Raw genomic sequence first — 6,186 nt, 5'->3', positions numbered from 1 at the left:
CTGCCACTAATTAGCTACATGGCCTTGAGCAAATGAAATACTCATTTATCCAACAGGTATTCCTCAACAGCTTCCATATACAAGACAGTGCTAGGGGCTTTATCTCCCAGCCTCTCAGATAAGTGAATTGGACTCAACAATTTATTCATTCATCCAGCAAGTAAGTATTGAGCACCTATTAGCTACCAGGCACTGTGCCAGGCACAAGGGATACAGAAGTGAACCAGATGGACAAAACTCCTGCCCTCATGGGCTTACAATTTATTTGGGGGAGGCATGATCACACACAAGTAGTGAAAAAGTGAGCAGCAATGGCAGATAAAGGATGGGAAGGATGATGGGATGAACAGACCGGCAGCCACCATGCCAGCAGTGGTGGGAGTGGTAGAAGTGGGAGGAATGGAAAGAGGCAGATAGGTTCCAGAAACAGTCAAGGACTTAACATCACCGGAACTTGGTAATGTATGTGACATAAGGGCTAGAGCATGAGAGGAGAAAAGGCCAATTCCTAGGTACCCAGATTGATGGGCCATTCACTAGGGTAAAGAATGTGGGAAAAGAATCTCAGCCACCCCAGGAAGTTGTGAGGGTGTAGAGCTCAAGATACATGGAACTGGAGGAATGAAACCAAACCCACTCCATCGGGCAGAGGAGGGACCTTAACTAAGAAATGCAATATCTCATATAGGTGGCCATCTCTCCACCTGAACTGGGTCTTTGCATAAAGAAAGGGGTGGCCATTACAGAGTCCATTCTCAAAGAGCCAAGGCTGAGCAACTTGAAAGGGAAAAATGAATAGACAAACCAACTGTGATCATATAATGATGTGAGGTACCAAGTTCACCGTAGAAGAGCGGCCTTGCAAAGTGTGGAAGCACTTAGGGAAAGAATTCTTTCTCCATCTGGGTGTAGACTATGTTGTCCCTGAGAATCAATATTTGTCCTTGGGTGATCTCTACAGGTGTATGTGTGTGTGTGTGTGTGTGTGTGTGTGTGCATGTGTGTGTGTGTGTGTGTGTGAGAGAGAGAGAGAGAGAGAGAGCGCTGCCCACAGCTACTGTCAGACAAGCTGAAGAGTAAAGACATGCATCTGTCCCTCACCTTAGCGTGCAGGTCTTGAGAGAGAGAGAACAGATATATACCACCCAGGGGACAGGGCAGAGGTCCTCCCGTTGACTAACTCACACTGGGGGAGGGGTCCTGCTGGGGGAAGAGGGATGCATCCTGGGGGTGAGAATGGTTCCAGTGGATGAATATTTCCAAAAGGGGAGAGGCAGAGGTGGAAGAAGGAAGGACTTCCACAGAGAGAGCTAACTTGAGGTGGAGGCGGAGAGCCAGGGCTAGAGCATGAACTGGGGTGTGCTTCTAAGAGTCCCCCTGTGACAGCTAAACACCTCAAAGGGTCCTGCGATTTTTCATCCTTCCCTTCACAGGCGGTTTTCCCTTTGATGCTACTCAAACCTTCCTCACAGACTGACAGACCCGCATCACAGTCTGGTTGTGTCGGAAAGGAAAGTGAGAGCTGGGACCCAGCAATCATCACTACACCCCACTCCACCCCCACACCGCAAAACTCCCAGACATACCGAAGTGCAGGCCTTCTTAGGGCTCCAGACCTCCACCCACAGTGAAGTTCTTTGTGCCCCCTAGTGGAGCCGGAAGTAACACGTGACTCAGGGAATCCAAGAGACACCAGTGGACAACTTGGGAATGGATCGGGATTCAATGTGACCTTTTCTCAAATACCGTGCGGAAGCCAGCCCTTAAGAGTGAGATGGAAACTTCCATTTGGTTTACTGAGGCAAAACACCAGGCAGAGCGCCTGGTTCGGAGTTGGCATTCAGTAATTGGTAACCATTATGATGATTATAATTATGATTATTATGATTATTGAGATGCAGTTGCTGTATAGCTTACTGTGGCCTTAGATGATCTGGGAATGATTCACAGATGAAGAAGTCCTGCAGGTTCAGGACAAGTACATTGTAATGTGGAGGGCTTGAGCCATGATAAAAAATCCAGCTCCATTTTTCTTTTCAATGACTGCTCTAGTCAAGGGAGACCAGCTCCAAATCAATCCTCATCCTTTAACTCCAGCAACTGAAGCTCATGCACAACACGTTGAGATCATAAGTCTGAAGATTTCTGAGAGGCTGTACTTCTTGCTCCAGAAAGGCTAATCCCTGCCACTGTGCTCCTTTGATGTTGTTTCTCTAAGGGTCAGCAGATGCCTCAGAAGGCTCGCTGTGCTTCATGCTAGAGGCCTAAGGAGGCCAGAAGATGCTGCAGGAAGTGAGAGAAAAATCAGAGCAAAGTAGGATGACAGGGCAGGATGGGGACGGAGAACAGATGAAGATAGGACCAGTTGGGATCTTAACAGGGAAACCAATGAATGATTTGAAGAGCATTCTTTTTTTTTTTTTTTTGAAGGATATATTCTTTATTCTGATTGTGATTATGATTTCATGAGTGTACACATATAAGTGTACAATTAATTTCTTATATATGTGCACTTTATTGAATAGCAATTATATTTCAGTAAGGCTTTCTTGGAAAAGCTGTAAACGAATAATGAACTCCGCTTTTTTATTGTACTTATTTACTTATTTAATTTTTTTATTATACTTTAAGTTCTAGGGTACATGTGCACAATGTGCAGGTTTGTTACGCATGTATACATGTGCTATGTTAGTGTTCTTTTACTGAGGGACTAATTACACAATGGCAGCAAGTGGGCACAATGCAGGGACTCAGGACTTAGCAGCAGAGCTGTTACCACCCCTAGGCCCAAAGGAGGGGTGCTTACCAGAAGGAGAGAGTAACGTAGGCAGGTTTTCTTGAAAGAAGCAGTGACCTTAGGGCATGGGACAGAATCAGCCCAAAGACGGAACTGAGCAGAATAAATACCTCAATCTCACTGTCCTCCCACCCCCAACCCACCATATCTACTTCTGATACTCTCCCCAGTTCAAACTCATCTGGAAGCCTGTGGATTAGAGAATTCTGTTGATGTAATGCATGTAAATGAAGCTCATAGGCCACAGAGCAAGGTGGAGAAGAACAAATAGAAGATCCCTGGCACAGTAGAGGAGGGACATCTAAAGACTGGGATTGGGTTATTGGGCTTCTTTTTCTTTTCTTTCTTTTTTTCTTTCTTCTTTTTGGTCAAGAAGATAAGACCACAGGCCCATCAGCAGCAGGATAAGTGAAGTATAACTAGCCCAGAAATGGTGATGAGTTTATGTTCACCATCCAAACCCTCTCTTTTCCCCTGGGACAAAAGGCAAACCTCATTTTGGAAACAGTGATGTCTGGGAGCAGGAGTAGGAAGAGAAAACCCTAGAAAAGAAAACAACGATTTGGCAGTAAGAGAATAGCAAGGAGTAGAAAGTGACTATACAAAGTGTAGGTAGCTCCTTAATAAAGGGGCCAAGCCTGGAAATCTAGGAGTCCAGTGAGGGCAGGGAATGAGGTCCAGATGAGATACTACATTTGCCATCATAGTCCAAGATGCCACTTTCTTTTCTTTTTACCCATCCTCCTCCTGGAAGTCATACAAACCTTTCCCTAACATGACTGTGTGTGTGTGTTTTCACTTGTCACTAAATGATCGGTATTCAACGAAATGCTTCTATTTTTGGGGGCATTAACATCTCTAAAACAAGACGCAGAAAAGCAGAGGGAGGCAGCTAGGGGCTGCATTTAATCTTCTCTAATATCGCACTGTGAAGGAAACCAGGGAATGAAAACATAGTCATTTAGAAAATGGTTGATGAGTCACTGATTGGCACAGGGTAGAGAAAAAGAGAAGTCATTATTCATTCAGAGTATGTCTGGTCTTTAAAAATAGGCTCATCACTCTGCTGGAGGGGGTGTCTGGGCTTTAGAGACTGAGGGGCATGGGCAGGGGGCAAAGGGCAGGGACAGAAACTGCCCAAGGCAGTCAGGGCCACCTCCTCCATCTAGATGTATCTCAACCCTTGGAAACCCTCCAGCTCTAAGAAGCAGAGAGACAGCTTAATGCACCTTGCTCTTCCTGTAGCTCTTTCTTGAGACTTTAGTAATACTTTTTGGGAAATTTCAGCTTCGAGGGAACCAGGCCAAGTAGAAGAGACGGCACTTTTTGTGACGATGTTTTTGCCAACAAATGCAACACTCTCTTACTTGCAGAATTCCTTTGCTAGGTCCTGGACTACCCAGGTCTCCCTGCTTTTGACCCCCTGTCATTTATTGGCCATTCCATAATTTCATTTATGGAGGGGGGGCGGATTTAGAATCTATCACATTAGAACTTGGTGAAATATTTACTGGAGGGGGAAAATTAAAGGCCTGGGTAAGCAGACATTTAAAGGTTGCCTAGAAATTTTGTTTCTGCATGTATTACAGGAAAACAAAACAAAATAAAAACTCTGCCTAGTAAGGATTTTGCCTTTGCCTAATAGTTATTGGGCCTTAACATACATATCTGGCCAATGGGTGAGTGCTTGAACTGAAAAGAGGTTGATTGGTTTGCAATGGGAAGGGTCGAGAGTACATAACTTCAAGGAAGAGAAAAGAAATGGGGCTTTCATCGTAACGCAATAGTTAGGATGATGAAGTTATGATGAAAGGTGAGTGAAGAGGAATTTGGTTGAGTGCTATGAATGGAATTCCTTCTTTACATTTTGTGGATACCGCTGTAAACAATTTAAATAGGTTTTCAATTATTTTGGATTGTTAGAGCAGTGTATCTTCTGAATATGCACTAAGCGGAGGTGAACACTAGGGTGGCCCAGATTTATACAGATTACAAAGGTGGCCAGGTGTGGTGGCTCATGTCTGTAATCCTAGCACTTTGGGAGGCCTAGGCGGGAGGATCGCTTAAGTGAAGGAGTTCAAGACCAACCTGGGCAACAAAATGAGACTTCGTCTCTACTAAAATTAAACAACAACAACAACAACAAAAAATGTAAAGTACATCCCTTCCATGCATATGTGTGCATCACACACATACATACAACTCCTTTATGCTACATTTTGGTTTGTTACTTACTTACTTAGTTGTCTTTGCTCATACTAGGATAAACTTACCTACTCTAAGTAGGTACAGAAAAATAAAAGTCTGATTCTGGAGTAGAAAAAGAAAGTAGAAAGTTTTCAAGGCCCAAGTTAATCTCTGCCTGGAATTCTATTCTGAAAGGGCAAGAACAGCTGAGACAGAATCTTCTAACGTTCGGTCCTTCCATTCTTTGAGAAACTGCTAAGGTGCTGGAGGTAAAAGAGTGACTCAGTAGCCTGCATACCAGTGAAGGATGTTTCTATTTTATTGGGAACATGCAACTACAGTTATTTCTCATATAACATTATTTTAAACATTATTCTACACACAACATAAAATTTTACTAATAGGCTCTTACATCCTTATTCTTCATCAGAGTAAATAGTAAGTAATTTTTTTCACATCAGATGGGTAATGCACCAACGTCGTAACAAGGTTTGAGGGAGGCACATCTCACACATGAGCATGAAAACCCAATCATCATGCTTATGAACCACATAAAACTATGTACTTGAATGTTATATATTAGTTCCTCAAAATCCTGAACATGCGACATAGAGAGTAGAAGAAAGGTTACCAGAGGCTGGAAAGGGTAGTGGGGGGTTGGGAGAAGAGGTGGGGATGGTTACTGGGTACAAAAGAAAATAGAAAGAATGAATAACACCTACTATTGATAGAAAATAGGATGACTATAGTCAGTAATAACTTCTTTGCATATGTTTAAATAACAAAGAGTGTAACTGGATTGTTTGTAACTCAAAGGATAAATGCTTGAGGGGATGGATACTCCATTCTCCGTGATGTGCTAATTTCACATTGCATGCCTGTATCAAAACATCTCACGTACCCTAGAAGTATATACACCTACTATGCACTCACAAAAACCTTTAAAAATAATTTTAAAATTTTTTTAAAAATCTTGAACATGACTTTTAGGCATACACACTCTCCTTTTATTCAACCAAGATCTGATTCTTCTAGAAAGAATGATAAAACAATATAATAAAATAATTATACATCATAATCAAGCAGGGTTTATTCCAAAAATGTAAGGTCTCAGCTGACATTTAAAAGGCATTTGATATTTGCAAACTATGCACCTGACAAAGGACTAGTATCCAGAATCTATAAGGAACTCAAGCAAATCA

General features: G+C 42.7%; 1 non-coding gene across 1 annotated transcript; it reads right to left on the bottom strand.

The window, feature by feature from the left end:
* Positions 1-5,439: 5,439 nt before the first annotated feature.
* On the bottom strand, positions 5,440-5,543 carry LOC115898915. Its single transcript, XR_004058565.1, has one exon. It is a non-coding gene; the product is annotated as a small nucleolar RNA U13 (small nucleolar RNA).
* Between the last annotated feature and the right edge of the window lie 643 nt (positions 5,544-6,186).

Source organism: Rhinopithecus roxellana, chromosome 7 (genome assembly GCF_007565055.1).
Source record: "Rhinopithecus roxellana isolate Shanxi Qingling chromosome 7, ASM756505v1, whole genome shotgun sequence".
NCBI lineage: Eukaryota > Metazoa > Chordata > Mammalia > Primates > Cercopithecidae > Rhinopithecus > Rhinopithecus roxellana.
Note: the sequence above shows the minus strand (reverse complement) of the source record. Positions and strands in the feature narration are given on the sequence as shown.